This window comes from Takifugu flavidus, chromosome 2 (assembly GCF_003711565.1).
Source record: "Takifugu flavidus isolate HTHZ2018 chromosome 2, ASM371156v2, whole genome shotgun sequence".
Classification (NCBI taxonomy): domain Eukaryota; kingdom Metazoa; phylum Chordata; class Actinopteri; order Tetraodontiformes; family Tetraodontidae; genus Takifugu; species Takifugu flavidus.
In genome coordinates this window covers 15,567,713-15,586,449 of record NC_079521.1, presented here as the reverse complement: position 1 = coordinate 15,586,449, position 18,737 = coordinate 15,567,713, and the positions used below count along the sequence as shown (strand labels likewise).

The window sequence follows — 18,737 nt, the reverse complement described above, 5'->3', positions numbered from 1 at the left end:
AAACCTCTGGACAAGTCCACACCTCAACAACAACCTTGGCTGTTTCCAAAACCACACACTCGTTCCCTACTCACTACTGTGATTGAGTGAACTACGTAGCTCACTCAATTCAAAGTTAGCTTTCGGACAGTACGGACACTACGGCGCACGTAAAATGACGTAATGTCGCATAATAATAACGAACTGGTTGCCGGGAAAAGCGGCCAGGTCCATTTAATTATTTTAACCCATCCGAAACATATCCAAACACATTCAGCGGTCGTTTCTTTGAAAATGCAATATTTTACCCTATTATTATCTTTATATAATAATAATAGATTAAAATATTGAATATAAATAATAAATAAATAAATAAATAAAGGCAAAAACATATTTAAAATGGAGGCAGCAATGTTCCGCTAAAGTGAAAGAATTTTACGCTCTAGTAAGATATGTGAAACAAATAGCATATAATAATAATAACATACATACATTTGTACATCATCTCTCCTCGTTTACCCGCCATTGACAGATTATCACGTGATACCGTAAAGGCTGATGGGATATATCACCGTGTTCGGGTGCATCGGTTGTACACTACTTTTCGCAGTGCATTGTGGGATACATTGAGTGCACTACATAGGGTCCAGCGATGCTCACTAAGAATTCGGACACTATTTCAAAATGGCTTCTACACTATTTAGTGCACTATGTAGGGTATAGGGGGTGGTTTCGGACACAGCCGTAGTCTCTGTTTTATTTTTCAAACATTGCTCCCAAGGAGGCAACAGGCTTGAAAATTAATTGTAATGGCAAAGTGACAATTTTAAAAGCACATATTTAGTTTAATGTTAGAGAAAGGTAGAAGTCTGCAGCTTGTTATTATAATTCGAAGATAATTCTAGGCATGCAGTCTGAAACACCTTGCGTTCTTTTCCATTCTCCTCTTTCTGCGCTAAAATCAAAGATTATGAGTCCGTAACAGCACGTTGCCTAGCAACCTAGAGAAGAAAGCCACAATTCATCAGATCACATGAGAAGCATGTGCAGGTCTATGAACACCAGGGATTTTCATTCTGTTTACATGTTTCTTCTTAAAACCTAACCAGAAACTAAACCATCCATTTACCCAATATCTACTTTATAGAAAACAAAGAAAATGTTACCATCATGCGTCAGGCACAGCAATAATTCTCAACTCCACAACTGTGTGGTGGGCTCGGACAGCTGTTGTAGTGAGACGTAAACAGGAACAGAAAAAGGGTAAAAACAGGAAATAAAGATGGCAAAATACATGAACAGGATTTGAATACACATCATAAAGAAGCACAGCTTTATGCTTTTGCAACTGTTTGTCAATATTAAATGTTCAGTGCATAGTCCAGGGCAAATTTAGTCATCGCATGCACATAGTTTACTTTGAGGTCTTTTCAACTTCAAAGTAAATACTTGTTTTACTTGGCCGCTGGGGCTGTTTTGAGGCACGTGCCTTAGACTAAGTGGGATTCTTACGTATTGGAAAGACAATCGGCTTATCGGCGTAAAAAGGTTGAGACGGTGCAGATGTTGAAATGAAAATTTTCCCAGATGCGAGTAGGCACAAGCAAATACTGATCTACAACAAGATGAAGACAACAGCATTTGTCATTTCGAGGTTTCGAATGAAGCTCTGGATATATTTGCTTTTTGTAAAACTACACCAGAAGAGTATGACTAAGAGTGTGACTGCTGCCTCCGAGCTGTGCAGTTTCTCTTTTTTCCCCTGTTTGCCTTCCCTCTCTTCTCTGGCCTGTGACATCATCAGTGCTCTAAAGAAGCACTCTATATTTAGTTGCTCGCACTCCTGCTGGGTCTCACTACTCTGTCAATGCCTCGGCCGAGCTCAGACTTCCTCGTCTTTGCCTTAGATAGCTAATCCTTCCCTGTTCGAGGGAAAGGCAAGATGTAGCAAAGTAAATTTAATGATTGATTAAACACAGAGAATGCTTCAAAATGAGAACGACAAAGGGGAGGGTCTGGAAGAAAAAAACGGTATGGCTTGAAAAACAGTGTTGTAAACCAGCACGTATTTAAAGTCTCTCTATGAGAACAGCTTAAGTTTTGCCTTGTTACTCCACACTGTCACAGCGCTGACATGCTCAAAGCAAGAGAAAAAAAACCCTGCAGTGCTCTTAAAAACTAGACTGCACTCTTCCACTGCTGCTCAATGCTACATTATATTTGTGGTGTGGGAGAGTGGGTGGGGGAGGGTGCAGTGTGTCTGTGACTGGCATTTCAAACATCCTCCCTGCACAAAATAACATCCTGGGAAGATAATCTGTGTGTGTGTGACAATTTATTCAAGCTCACGTTTGTGCAGACTGCGAAAGCCAGTGAATCGGTAGAGGGGAAGTGCAAGAGACCAATGAGTGTGAGCTGGCTTCTTCTGCCTGGAGACAATCAGTCAACAGTTTTAGCAACCACTCAAAGAAACAGAAAAGGACACAGTGGCTATTTCCATTAGCCATTATTACTTAGGAGTTACAGGCTAAGGAATTTACAGCCAAATCCAGTGTAATTAAACACATCACTGATTGCTCCACCTGCTAACATCCCTCTTTGCACTCATGGGGCTACAGTGGTGTTACATAGGTACTTGGTGGGAGTGCACAAGCATATACCACTTAATAGCACAACAGCTGCAGCTTTTCTCTTATGCCTTTTGCATAATATGCATACAAGGAAGCACGATAATAAGCCTTCATTTTCTGCCATAGTCACGTTTATTTTGGCAATTTTACTATATATTGTTAAAATTGAGCTATGTATACACCAAAAAGCATCTTATTTTCTTAATGGCACAAATTTCTTCATAATATCTAGGTTGTACATTGGAGAACACTTCAAGAACAAACAGACAAGATTTGATATATTTCCAAAAAAATACATCACATTTTTCTGCAGATACACTATTACTTCTGCTCGTTCATCCATTTACGTGGTGGTGATTGAAGAGGGAACGTGGGGCAGTGCTCAAAGGTGAGCACACATGCTGCATGGGATATTCTTCAGATGAACCCACAGTGGTGATGGCTGCCTTTCTTTGATGCACTGTGAAAATGTTAGTGTCTGTATGTCTCCTACTGGTCTCCTATAGGTGAAAAAGCATTCAGCCTAATTTTATTCATAATCCCCAACACCATTAGGACGTGTAGCCTCAGCTCCTTCACCAACAAAGACACAAGCATTTTCAAAAATATGACAAAGGACACATACGGGGTGTTGCCATCTACCTTCCCTGATACATACGATACATACCACTGTGAAGTTGTTGTTGCAAGGTCTGTTTTATTTTGTCTTTTTAGTTGACTGTGGTTTGTTCTGACTTGATTTTCTATTTACTGTTAAAATCGAAGGAAAAAGGTTTTAATTAATAGACTAGAACTACTGTTGTCTCCCAGTAACGTGAGCAGGTTGGTTATATAAAAAAGACTAAAGGATGAGGCATATAGAGTGTTACTCTAATGCTGTTTTGTCCTTCTCCTCCGATAGAGGAGTATCAGGCAGTGTGTTTTCTTCATTGCTGTGCTGTAACCCATTTCTCAGTTCAGCTGGCACTCAACTCTGCACATTTGTGGCCAACTAGTTTACAGGTGAACTAAGCATTAAGTCACCTTTAATCGGGGAAAACAGTTGCAATGAGGAAAATGGAACTCATCAAAAATATGCAAAATAACTCACAAATATATTTTCTAGTTAAGATTCCTCAAAGTAATGATTCACCTAATACATCAGGGAATAGATTTATGTGATCAATATGTGCTCGCCAACGTACTGATTACAAATCGTTTGCAATGGTAAAGAATTGATTGAAAGGTAAAGTGCACACTTGATTTAAGCAAAAGGTATGGATATGTGTGTTGCTTCTTTTTAGCAAATTAAAAAGAGACAAATGAAACAATACTTGATTCAGTCTGCATGTTTGGGACCTCGTTGACATGTGCCGGCAACACGCAAATCTCAGAACGACAACCACAGAATGCCGCGTGATGGATGGCGGAGGAGAGAACCCAGTGTGAATCCCTTTGGCCAAGATGGAGATATCGTCACCAAGTTGCTTGCTGTAAATTTTGACGGTATAGTAAATTCACAAGAGCGGTGTCCGAAACCACCCCCTATCCCCTAATAATAATATTAATAATAGCTACCCTTTGCTTTGATGACAGCTTTGCAGAAGCTGGGCCTTCTGTCTAGGCTTTATGAAGTAGTCACCTCATAATGGTTTTATCAGTGGGTTTCATTTCACTGATGCGCCTTTTCAAGGTTAATTTATGGAATTTCTTGCCTACTAAATGGGGCTAGGACCATCAGTTGTGTTATGCAGAAGTAAGGTTGGTACACAGTTGACAGCTCTATTTGACAAGTCTATATTATGGCAAGAACCAATCAGCCAAGTAAAGAGAAAGGAGAGCAAATCATTACTCTAAGAATTAAAGGTCAGCTGATCCAGACTGCCCCAGGAAAGGAAGACCAGTCTCAGAAATTGCAAATACTTCAGATTAGAGTTCAAATAAATGCCACACTGATATCTAGTAACAGAGACATCTTTACATGAACTGTTTAGAGATAACAATTTAGGCCTTTATGGTAAAATAGCTTCTAAGACACCTCTAATAAGAAAAAAACAAGCAAAAAAATGTGTTAAATTCCAAGAAAGCCAAAGGATGGACATTTGACCAGTGGAAATCTGTACTTTGGGCTGATAATGAAATTTGAGATGCTGAGTGTCTTTGTGATTTAAAAAGAAGGTGAAGAAAGGTGAACAGATGGTTGCTACATCCATGGTTCCTACTGTGAAACATGGAGGAGGTGGTGTGGGGTGCTTTGTGTGTGACACTGTTGGGGATTTATTCAAAACTCACCCAGCGTGGCTACCACAGCACCAACATGCCATCCCATCCAGTTTGCCTTGAGTTGGACCAACATTTGCTTTTCAACAGGATAAAGACCCCAAACACCTTCCACCACTATTTGACCATCTGAGGTGACTACTTACTGAAGCTCAAGAAGAGAATGCCAAGGGTGTGCTAAGTATTTGCTGAAGCAAAGGCTGGTTATTTTGAAGAATATAAACTATAAAACAGGTTTTAAGTTCTTGAACACTTTTTTTGTAGGGATGAGCAGAAATTAAAATTCTTGGCTAAACCAAAATTGAAAAAACTAAAGCCAAAAGCCAGGACACCAAAAGAAATTATTGTGCCAATTCAGTGTTTTCCACAGGACTGGAATCCTTTTGTGGCGGTAGATTGCAGAGGAGGGTGGGCGGTCACATTTAGCTCAAAATGTTCGCTTGTTGGTTAACACTAATAACAGCAAGAGTTAATATGTATGCAGATATTGTGCTTCCAGCTACATTCATATTGAGCTACATTAATATAGAGAAGGGTATGACACATTATGCTAAAGGTGTTCAGACCACTTCTGGACTGTTCTGCCCACATATTTGGACAGTAAGGAGGGGAGCTGTGCTGAATATCCGACTGGGTAGTGCCAATAGCAGAAACATCTATTTGTGGCAGCCTGCTGGCTACGCTCTCAGTGAAAAGGTATTTTGAAAAGTTCGGAGCGAAAATGGCACAAAAGTGCGGTTTTTGTTTTCACCCAAATGTTTCTGGTGGCCATTTTTTGTTCATCACTTAATTTCATATGTGTTCATTCAGTTTTGACGCCTCCAGTAAGAAACAAGGTAAAAATCAAATTTAAAAAAAATCCTTAGATGAAAAGGTGTTCGAACATTGGACAACAACCATACCATGCACAAATACAAATTTTTGGTCAGGAGAGTAAAGTGCATAACAAATTCAAGGCGAATCATACACAAGACTCATCGATACTTTTTGGTTTCATCAAGGATAAGGCTTTAAGAAAGTTTATGCTTGTACATTCTGTATCTGCATCACTCAGCATCTATTGTGTTATTGTGGACTCGGAAGGTTCCTCTGCTACTGCGGTAAATTACGACCTTCTTCCCGTAACAGTTCTTGTCCTTGTCAGTAGACTGAGGTGCAATTTGGCTCACTGGTGTTATAACGTAAAACATGTTGAAAAGGAACCACTGCAATAGACTGAATGCTATTGCATCAGATCAGGACTGAAATGAGACAGAACCAGGAACTGAAGCTTTTGAATTTAAGGATGGAATTCGGGTCGCACAAGTTATCCAAAAACTAAACATCATCAGTCATAGCTTGAATAATTAGTCTATACATTGATTTGGAGATGAACTGCATTCACTGACCGACAAGCATTTGTTCTGTAATGTTAAGTTGTACTAAACCGAAGGTAGATACGCTCATAATTAATAAATACGTGCTTACTAATTTTCCAAAATAGAAAAAAATTACATGATATTTACACACAACTAATGAATGACCGACATACACAAAGCTATTGTGTTATCATTATTTGTCTGCAATACATTAGTTTATGCATGTTAAACAAAAGCATAGCTAAACACAGACACACTAAAGGTACCAGTCTAAATATAAATGGTGTTTGCAAAGGGTGGAGTTACTACCAATGGAAAAAATTAAAAAGCCTCGCTCCAATATGTCCCATTTGTAATATGTCCAGGAGCATCAGATAACTGTATGGACTAAAATGGACAACAACCACACCTCTGATGTCTTATGTTAACACATCGTTGCCACACAAAGCCATTACACGCACACCCAAACACAATGAATGCGAGGGTGGACGTGATGAGTCAGTCCCGTATGGCCAAAGAAAAAAGCAATCTGTGGCAGAAATGCTGGACTTTATCAAATTCAATGCAAGGACCAAAAAAACATTTAGCACAGATTAAACTACACGATTAAACAAGCTTACCGGTAATTATTATGTAAAAGAACTTTTTGTCAGTGCCTTCCAGTACTGCATTACTAGAAATAAAATTACTCAGAGCTTTATGTTGTTTTGGAGCCTATTTGACATTAAAGGGAGCAAAATGTGGAGCTAGTTTAAAAGATGGTGATGCTAACACATCCATTTAAGTCTTGGAAAAATTGTTATCATGAACAGCAGCCACCAACAAGCAGAATAAATATAATAATTATCATTAATAAATACCTGAATATTTCATTCCCTGCAATTTAAATGTATCACAGAGACAGAAGATGTGCCCCATGATTAACCTCTGACCTTTAAATATTTATAAAGAATCTACAAATCATCAATGGTGTCACATTTATGCCATGTACTCTAACTTTTCCATATTTGATTCTGTCTCCTCTCTTTGTCTCTCAATGCTGGTATTGGAAAGAAAGAAGAAGGTTTGGACCAGAAGATTTTGGGTACAGGGCTCGATGTTAAGTCATATTATTTTTACAGAAAAATAAATATATCAAATGTCAGATGTTTCTGTAGCTGGAGCCAGACAAGTATCAGACAAGTTCATGTAAGAACTTGTCTGATATTTGTGATGCCCAGAAAATGAATGCATTTGGACCATTGATTTCAATGGTGTGTGGGTGTATACTGATAGAGCAAAAAGAATTGTCTGTCTCTACAGTCTAGAGTTCACACAGAAACATGAGCTTTAAATCCATCTAACCCCCTACAGATGAAAAGAAAAAAACAAAAACTTTTAATGAGGCTTATGTGAAAGTATAAGTGTTATTTCTGTCAATCTAAGAAGCAATGAGTGAACAGTAACAAAGACTCTAACATAGCTGGATCACAAACCTCTCTGCAGCCTTGAGTGATTACGATTTATAGCTTTATCCACTCATTCAGAACCAACCACTATATACAATTCCAACATTTTATGACTTTTTCCAGATGATGTCATACATTAAATATGATGAGAAGTACTAGAGAACAAAGTTGCTAGAGGATTCTGGTTATCATTACTGTCACTGAAATACATCAAAGTCCTTCAAAACTGTGCGTTTTTAGTGGGGCCACGTGACGAACCTTTCCCATCCCCCACAGATGCTAGTTTCAGTAGCGCTATAGACCTGTGACATTTCTTAAACAAAAGCCGTGTCTCCACCCCTCTGTGACTCTCCTGATCTCCGTCTGTTATGGATATTTAAAAAAGACAGTGATGGAGTCCACAGAGAATGGACAGGGCCGCAGATGTCTATCCTACCACCAACCACTAAGCTGGACTCAACTCTTAGTATTGCTAGACAGAAGTGGGAAGCCAGAGAGCAGTGAGTGGGCAGTGGTTGTAATAAAGGTTGCTAATAACAAATGCAATGGATAATTGAAGCTATTGGTTCCATAAAAAGATGCACAATGCTTCAGTCAATGTCCAAAGATCAGCAGACAGAGTTGGTTATTCACATTTTCATTGGGATTTACATTTTAGTTTTATGAATTACTGGATAAAATAAAGAGTGACGGTACCTTGGATCAACTGCTGATAATAGGCACACTACCATTTTTCTCATCTCATCATATGCAGCCAGTTTTGTAAAATATTTGCCACATTTCTGCCCGACTACTGCAGCTGTGCATGTCTCAGCTATTTATTTATCGAGTTCTAAATGAATCTTTGAGTAATTTTAAGTTGATAACCAGCTTTGTGTAACATTTATCATGATTGTGAGTGTTGTTTACTGCAGCCAGACCCAGCGGCAGCACCTTGATAATCAAATGTGTGTGAAGGTCTGAGCGGGCACTCCATGCCAGGACATTGCCACTTTGCTTTACATGAAACAGCTCCAAGACAGATCAAGAGCAACATAATATAGGCAAGAAGCACGTGTAAGCACAGTCCAGCGTAAACATGCAGCGTCTATTGCGAAACACAGCAAAGAGGCCTTTTGCTGAAAGCCATCTTGCTTTCTCTGCTCGGTACTAATAGCAAAACATTTAGCTCCCCTCCCCCAAGCCACACATAAACACCCCCATTCGGCTCTTTTTCCTCTGTAAAGACATGCAGATTGGAAGAGGAGGGCCAAGGGGATGAAATACCGTGGGAAGGGTTAAGTCCAAAGCGATCCATCTGCTTCCTCATCTGTCCTCCTACTTGTCCACTGGATATGGCTCAGCTTTACACAGTTCAGGCAGACGCAGGGCATAAAACACAATGCTAGACATCACATATCAAAAACAAATGCCTCAACATTTTACCTTGTTTCCAATTTAAGACAACATTTGAGCAAAACCTAATGATAAAAGGCTGATGAGAAAGTATTTTTGGTTGGCTTTATCTACGCTACAGCTTTAAAGAATAAGTGATTAATAATAAGGAGCAGTTTTAACAAAAAATGGATGAATCCACAAAGATTTAACTGAAAATATGTTAAAACCTAAAACCAATATGAATAATGAATTCAAAAGGTAAGAAGAGAAGATGGGTCTGATGTGTCCAACATGCACTCATGGGGTGTGAATGTAGAGTGCTGTGTCACTGGTTAAGATTTAACTATATATTTTACACTTAGGCAATTAAAACATGAGACAGTACATATGAGATGAATGAGCTGATCTTATGTATTTCCATTAAAACCAATTCAATAGTTGCCTGTCTATATTACTGCAACCTCTCCTCATCAATGTTCTAAAACACCTATAGCATAATTAATTCTTCTAAATACGGTACTGTCCCTGTTTATATCAGCTTTTTTCATATTATGTCACCACCATAGCAGCATAAACGCACATGTATGAGAAAAGGATTGGAACTAAAAGCTGAAGAACACAACAGCTAGAGTACTATTATAAGTATTGCAATTGTTATTATGCCTTGGTTAATGTATGAAGTGTACACAGCCAAACTGCAGCTGAGAATCAAAGGAGGAAACATAAAGGCAGGGGACAACGGTGTGTAAGGCTGCTCCCGCATCCAAGAGTGGGTGCTCATTGTTCAAATATATGGTCAGCAATGAACATCTGGAGAGGGAGGGGTCCCAATTCCCTGAACTCTTTACTCTGAATATGAACCAAGACTAGTGCACAATACTATTATGTATAATTTCATAGTAGCGGTCATGTAGTTAATATGTAAAACACTTCTGACTGCTAATGTAGTTAGTAGTCTCTCACACACAGAGACTGCAGAAGAATTGTAGTAATTCAGCTTTATTTATTCACCAAAGACAACATCCAGCCAATTAGCCCCTTCTAGACAGTGTGACCGGCGATAAAAATATGGAATTTCACAATTAATAAGAGACATACAACAGTGTTTGAATTATCACATCCGACAACCACCATGGTTAACACTTGAGGTGTGAATGACTAAGTCATCTATACTATTGTGTTTTCTGTGGACCACGATGTTCTAATGCTTTATAGATCTCCGTATTGTATTGTCGACTACACTCTACCCATGGACAAAGCCAATTTGGGGGTTAGAATGACTTCATATTGGCAGAAATAAGATATCTATTACACCTCTATGACTTATACACAGAAAACAGACTTAGGACGGGGGACTAATGGGCCCCTTTGTGAGGGGCCAGCAAGAGAGACAAAGAAGGGTGTGCAGACTTACAGTATGTTAGACAACAAGGTTAGCCCATCCCAGGAGAGGTGTTGGCTTTCTAACAGAGTGCAGCTACTTGAAACCAAGGTCACTGCTCTGTGGTTATGAGAAGGACAGGAAAGTATGGCCAGACTGTGGCCGACGTCTGAGTTCAACAATAGCGTACCGACTGAATCAGAAAAATAAGATGATTATCTTCCCCTTTAGTCTCAACAAAGAAAATAAAAAAAATAGTTGGAACCTGTAATAGAATTATCTCAGGACTTAACTCTATGTCAACTATCCAATCTATCTATTGAACTGTCCAAATACAAAGTTCATACAAATATTGAAAACCTTTCAATTTGAATATTTTCAAATGCCATATAGTGCCTTGGAAGGTGTTTTGGGGTTCCGATGTATAATTTACAGTTTAAAAATGGCACATTTGTGCAATTTCTAGAAGAAAGAAACAAAAATCTGCTGAAATGGTAAAATAAGCACATACAACTAGAGCTTTAGAATTATTTTCTAAAATTAAACAGTTAACACTCTAATGGGGAGAAAATGAATTAAATGAAAGTGTAAGTCCCAAAGACTTACAACTCTACCGGAAGACACAAGCTAATGGCTAGAGGACACTGTAATGGTGAAAGTAGCATGTTTAAAATACACAGTTCCAGTTTATGATAGAATATCTAGATACCTGGAAACACAACACTGCCCCCAGAGACCCCACACTGAGAAGCAACCCAGAGCCAAAATCATTTTAACCATTAGATCTGGATCATGTTTTAACACGTGTTCAAGCTTGTGGGAAAACAGTGGTTGAATGGAAAGTAAAACCTCCCAGCAAGAATGAAAACAATCTCTTAATGAACCCAAACCAAAACCCTGCATCTTTGCCAAAATATGAACTATATCAAAAGAAAACTGAATCCCACCACAATCTGTACATATGCTTTTTAAGTTTCTTTTCAATAATCATTATCAGCTGTTTGTTTATTCTGTTCTATATAGCGAACAAAATAATCTTGTGTTACATCAAGCTAATGGAATATAATAGAAATAAAGTTATTAACTCTTAAAGTGCAATTTTGTGTCTTAATCTTCCAGGATAATAACAAATCCAACCTACTGGTCTCACTGCTGGTCTAACACAGTACACCCGACACAAAGTGGCTTCAATATTAGAAATATAGCTTTATTACTGCAGAAACCGCTATACTGATTGTAGAAAGACAGCAGTGGCCCCCCAGTAAGTCTTAACCTATTACCAATGCGAGCCAGAAACCAAAAATAAATGTCTTCACTTTCTGATTTAGACATAGTTAAACATAACTACCATTTGAATACTTTTAAGTTAGGCAACAATACCCTAGCTTGTTTTATTATCTCTAGAACAAACAGGTTCAAACGTAGAATTAAAAAAAGTTTTTATTTTTTGCAAAGTTTCTGCCTTTTGCTGGCATTTATTTTTATTCTGATCTTTACAGACTTCTTCTAAGACAGAATGCACGCTGGTCTGGTCAAAGCCTCCATTACAAAGAATATTCTGGCCTTCTACTCCCTCCTAACTACCAGAGGCAGACTGCCAGATGGAGAACTGTTTGTGTATGTGGGGGTGGCTTGAACTATACAGTGCATTTGCACAGAAACATGAATCTGAGGAATACTACTATCACAATATGTCAACCTTGAACATTTTCTAACAGCCATCTATGTCTCAAAAGGACTGGAACCTTTTTAAACCTTTAATATTTATTTATTGACTCTGCACATCAGGGTCAAAACACTGCCCAAACATGGGATTTTATACAGTGAGCTTGCAATGCAGTTATAAAACCTGTCTAGTAAATAACCCAATCAAAGTTGATATTTCAAATAAGGGGGCAACTATTCAACTAATGGCAGTTTTTAAATTCCTCTTCTAAAATTGTAAAGTACCCTGCAATTCATCTTGCTATTAGGGCATTTCGATGCACTTCATGCTACAGTACTTTTCCTGTTCCCTACACACAGACTCCTTCTTTACACCATCAGTATCCAGCCTGCCTGAGAGGGAGGAGGAGCAGCAGCAGAGGGGAGGAAGAAGGGAAAGGCTGGGAAAACAAAGCATCTATAGTTGTCTCTCCAACCGGGCCAGGCCAAGCAGCACAACCGGGGGCGAGTTATGTAATGTGACTGACAGGGCCAACTTCCCTGTTCAGAGCTGCTGCACACACTAATCCTTACAGAGGAACAAGCCCCTCTTTTGAGATGGAGACAGAAGGGGAGCTGTGCGAGAATCAGCAAAGAAGGTGTGATTACAAGAATTTCAGCTTTTCATCTGCACAAACCCATACGCACATACGTCTTCTTGCTTAGTTCCTTCGATGAAACAACATAACGTTGAAGGATGCGTTTACTCATTCTGAGGAAATAAGTTCATATGCTCAAAAGATGCGAGTGTGTGGACAATCCACCCTCTACAGGGTTGTGGAAGATGGTTATGGTTTTGAAAATGCAGTTTAAATGCACTCTTTTTGAATCAGCTGTGTATGGTACAGTCATTGCGTGGCATCTGTGCTCAACATTAGCTCTCTTCTAAAGTTCCCTTTATTCGTTGTGGCCGATAATCTGTCTGACAATGTGTAAGCTTGTGTGCATGCGCTGCAGACTGGAGGTGGGTGGTGCTAACACTGACACGCAGAGTGACAACAATTCTGAGCGAGAATCGAGCCACAGATGCAGTGTTTTAAATGTCATTTGATCTGATTAAACTACAGTACCAGACATCACATTTTTTAGAAGAAATTGAGTATAACTATCCTATTACTAGGTTCATATATTTGGCAAACCATCACAATCACATTTGTAGTTTACCTTGTCAATTTGAAGTGTAGTTTTTGTGTTAATTGAACAATAATCTTTACAAATTAAATGTTTTTTGTAACAATAAGCATTTGTTTTTCTAAATATGGACACAAAACTGTATGTATAAAAGGGTTTCAATGGTGTGCACATTAAAGTTATCACAATGGCTCCAAATCCTTGTTTCATTTATAAAGCAAATTATACTCAAAGCATCAGACAGCCAAATTAGTAGTAGGAACACAGTTTCAGCCAATGCTGAATCGAGGCCCAAAAGCAAATTCCAACGCTATGTCATAGATATAAAGAATGTGAGAGAAAGACAAGTGAAAAGGATACCTACATGTATGTTCTACTAAACAGCGACCAGGTGGAGGATTTAAAAAAGCTAAAAATAAAAACCTGATTCTGATTTAGTTAGCTGCTTGCTGGGAAACCATGTGATTGTATCACATGAGATGAAGGAGGGGTGAAGAGCCAGAGAAATAGAAATAGAGAGCTATATATAGAGAGTGTGAGTGAATGAGAATGTACTGTATCTGTACATACAACCACGGCATCTGGTATAATAAAGCAAGTGGAACAAAAGGAAAACGATACAGATTCATTAGAATTACAGGGGCTACTTTGCTGTGTTTATCATGTATAGAAACATGATGACACCAGAGTTATGCTACAGTGATGCAACTCAGAAAATTCGACATCATTAACACTCTTGTAGGGTCATACCCAGTGTATACACATGTATTATTAACCACAAAATATTAAAAAGCTGTCTTCCACTGTCACTCATTGCTCTAAGAGCAGCTAGTTGACGGTACGGACACAAACGCAGCTCATGTCAGTGAGCAATGGAGGGATTTCGTTGAAAATATCCGACCCAGTACTAGTGACCAACATATCTCCGTCCAATATGTGCATGAACAAAGACACAAACCTTCCAAAAAAGGGATGAGAGCAGTTTGTGCATGCAGTAAGCCTATTTGTTAATAGATTCTGTTGGCTGCTAAAATTTGCGATGGCCTGTTGATACAAGAAACATCAGTAACACGTCTTTAGCATGGTGGTTAATGTCCCGTGCATAAGCCCGTGCATGTCCTAAAACTATAGAAAAAAATCTCTCCGTAATGGTCTTGCATTTTACCCAACAAAATTACAAGATGCAAGTCAAAATTACAACACACATGCCATTTCAAAGGGAATGATCCCCTAAGAAGGCAATATTTTAGACACTGTCTATACCTTCAGATATGGAGGGATCTATATAGCATAGCGTGTCAATCAAATCCAACATTTTTAACTTACAAGCACTTCCACGAACACACAACTAAATTGTACTGTATGCCATTAATTATGATGACAACAAAATCACTTTAGGACAAACGCTGCCAAAACGATCATCCTTTAGACACGAACTGCTGCTGCAATGAGTCATTAAAAAAGGGCAGAGCCTGATCGTTACACTTTCAAAGAAAATAATTAGTCAACATACCGATTCCATGGCTGTGGGAGAATGTCAATGGGCCAAAATCCAACTTAGAAAAACACTAGCTGGCACCAAGTCCACAGATACCTGAAAAACAAAAAGGGAATCAAACATCAATCACAGCTGAAGGCAACAACGTGATGGTCCTAGTCAACACAGCACTGGAATCAGGAGTTTTGTCCTGCGCACAGATCAGATTGTAGCGTAATTGGAAAGAGGATTTTACACAGGCCAGGTTGCCAACACCTGTTGTTAGAGGTCTGTGATGAGAGTTAATACTTTAGATATCTGAAAGCACCAAAGCCTTAGGAAAACAGGACATGTTTGACTCAATTCAATCCTTCGGTTTGGTTTTATAGTCTCTACTGCAGAAATTAATACAGGCCAATGTTTGATTAAGGAAACTAAAAAAAAAGAAAAAAACTTCACTAAACCCAAAATTCTAAATATATTTTTCCACATTATTTGGGATTTTTCTTGATACTCAGGTAAACAAGGTAAAATACATAGGTAAGCCAAGTCCCACTGGTGTGTCTGTAGACGTGAATGCACCTAAACACCCCATTAACAGTAGCTGGCAGGGCTACTGTTCCAGAGTGCATAAGGGAGCCATACTGGCACACCCATTCCCTCTAACCACTGCCATATGCGGATTTTCCATCACAAGTGACACAATGACAAATTTTGTGTAGTTTATGCTTCAAATACTAACACAAGATGATGGACTCAACAGAAAATAACTACAATATGGATAATTCTCCCTGTTTTTTCTACTTGCAATGTTGTACTTGGCCAAAAATCCAATCCTATTTGGTGAATAGTACAATAGAATAATTGTTCCAAATAAAACTCTCTTGGTTAACAAAAATTTATGATTCAACACACTGTGGGTCTCAAGTATATTCTGAACTGTTCTGGAAACATTTACAAAATTATTTTTCACATTTTGTCAATACAAAAACCACTAATTAACTGAGTAAATAAATTCATGCATTGAAAGAAGAATACTTGAAAGAATGAAATACCATTTCAAATACCTATCAGGTAGTCATAACGTGAAGATATCATTAACTATATACCTACGGCTACACTCATATCAACAACAATAATACGGTAAAAAGAATGTGTCGTTACCCATAGTGATCATTTTCCGTCTAATGGGAGTACAGGGCAACAAACAAAACCAAATAGACACATTTCCACTGTGGAAGTTCCTGTGGGAGTTCCTGTTAAATAGTGCAGGCAGAACTGTGAAAGGAACCAGTACTCCCACTTGGTCCTCTCAATGGTTGTGTCTCCCATACGGGTGTACGTAGAACCCCTCGGCAAGGTCACAAGTTCTAAAGGTTGGGCGGGAGTTTCAACTGTGATGTCACCTGGGTGAGCCACCAAAAGCAAAAATAACAATAAAGAAAACAATAACAAACTGGGGAAAATATGAAAGGAGCTGAGGCATAAAATTCTAAGAGAATCTGATTTCCTCCAACGGTGTAAAGTTTGCAGTTAATCGCTGTCATTGCATTTTCTGTTCTGATGTATCACTGCAAGCTTTATCTGTGTACACATCAGGGTGGTAATAATTATTAAGTAAAACTATGTGTTGTACTTATAAAATACAGAATACAGGCAGTTGCAATGGTTCTGGTTTGTGTTTGTATACATGGTAGTGGAGGCAATGAACTGGAGAAGCAGCGTCTGCAAGGCTCTTCTGTTGGGATCCATGTCACATCGTGCTCTACATTTAGCCCTTTGGAGCTGATACAGCCCAAGCCCCACCCCAGAGCTTTTTGAGGCCAATCTACGTACCTAGGAGCAGGAACTCGGTTAATAACAGTTCTGCAAAAGTTCTCGTATATGGCTGATTCGGGAAAGCTTCCTACATTGGATACACACACCAATGGCCCCTCCCTGTAAAGATACACCAAAGTGTCTGCAGTGGAAACGGGCCTTATGAAGACAAGTCAGTGTCAGAATTTAGGGCATATGAAGGGGGGGGGGGGGGTTAACAAAAGGCCCAGTGCTGCGATACACAGGGATTATCATGCTCCATTCCTAATCCAAATGCATATTTGTTCCACCAATTTGACCTCAAAACTTCCCAAACGAGTGAGGACCAACAGTCAAAAGCAACAAGCTGCCAGCTTCAACAGCTCTATGAAGTTAAAAAGTAGCTATTGACTCAACAAGTCATATCCTGCGATTATAACTATAAATGTATGTGTTGTTTTGTTATGAAGAAAAACTGTTTATGAACTCCTGAAATAATAATTTAATTAATACTAAATGTAAACATTATTGTAATCGCTTAAATCTAAGAAACAAATTCAGTTCCACCACTAAAAAGATATTAAATTATTTATGTTAACATTGGATTCTACATATCTATTTGATAAATAAATGTGACATCATATATGACGGAGGCTGATGGTTTGTCCTTTTCCACTGTAGGAACCTCCTTCGAAAGGCCAATTACAGTTATTTTTATGGCGCTTAACCAAGATGACGCTCCAGGGTGGATACCATCAGCCCCAAAACAATCGTGGGCGGGGTGTGGTTGGTGTTGATTGACCAAACATAGAGCAGGATGTGATGCGGAACCTAGCAGAAGAGAAGCATTAGCCTAGCAGACGCTACTTTGCCTCCCATTCATAGCATCCAGGCCATGTACACAAATACACAACCCATAAACACAGCAAGCCCTTGTCTTGTATTGTATCTTATCAACACGTTCCGGCTACCTAATAATTATTACTACACTGGTGTGGACTGAGATACAGCTGTCAGTGATAGTCCAGAACAAGAAAAAGGTCACATGGGCCATCCATGGCACTGCGCATAATTTCCTATTATTGGTTGCTCATGTGCACTTGAACTTAAGGGAAATGTAATTTGTGGTATGAAGCGACAGCATAGAACTGCAAAATATAGGATGTACTCTAAAGATGATTGTGCAGTGTCTCTTCTTTTCAGATAGACAACTTCTAATCCTTCACCATGTAATATTGTCATACCCCACACTCCTACTTGGGTGAGTAATAGTAATTAGTAAACCACTATTTTAGTGGTTTAATTAAGTGAATTAAACTTTGAGTAAGTGAATTTAAGGTTCTGTGTTTTACACAACCTAGATATTAATATATTGTTGATTTAAGAAGTATTCTAATAAACATCCAGGACTTCAACAGTTAAAAAGAACTTGAAGAAAAGAATAGAGTCCTTCATATTATAAACCACAATGGAAAACGCACAATAGGAAGTAAGAGCAGCCAAATATAACAGCTCAGGTCTACAGTATGTTAAAGGGTCAAATTTCAGAACTTATTGTGATATCTATACTAATTAGATATGGTCATCTGCTCTTGTAAGCTAAAGGAGAAACCCAACACTGGGTGGTGAGAGGAGACAGGACACATGCCACATTGCCCCTCTTAAAAAACATTTACATTATTGATAAAGTCTAGCAGGGAAGAACTGCAGCACTGTGATCTCCCATACCTCAACCAAAAGATCCAGCATATTGTGGATGGTACATGGACCCATTTACCTTGAGTAAACGTCAGAATAATAAGCATTAAAAATAAAAAAATAACAGAAGAGTATTGCGTGAAAAGAGTGATCTATAAAATCTAAAAAATAATGTCAGATGACTGGGATGAGATGCAACTAGCTAAACAAACATCTTGCTAAATAAAAATCTGATCATAAGAGATGGTAGGTAATGAGGACTAAAGAGAGAAGGCAGCAACAGCACTTGTGACACAGTTAGAAATGGTGTTTTTCCCCTGCGCTGCTGTGCTACGACAGGCTGAGCTCCATTTGTGACGAATCCTCTGCTGTTGTCAAGGTAACTAGCAATATAGAAAGAGGGAAAGAAATATTACCATTTAAAAATGTCTTTTCAAAGGCTGGCCTAAACCTGAAGCCTGCATGTGTTCAACACTTTACCTGTGTGAATGAAGGCTA

General features: G+C 38.7%; 1 protein-coding gene across 4 annotated transcripts in view; it reads right to left on the bottom strand.

Moving 5' to 3' along the window:
* The window catches only part of ankrd11 (ankyrin repeat domain 11), a 68,774-nt gene that overhangs the window by 36,918 nt on the left and 13,119 nt on the right, over positions 1-18,737 (bottom strand). For 3 of the 4 annotated variants that reach the window (XM_057025628.1, XM_057025625.1, XM_057025627.1), the window contains exon 2: positions 14,781-14,861. The exons of the other annotated variant lie outside the window; for it this stretch is intronic. The gene's annotated coding sequence lies outside the window, so the exon portion shown is untranslated. The remainder of the gene's footprint in view (positions 1-14,780; positions 14,862-18,737) is intronic. 4 annotated transcript variants of the gene reach the window in all.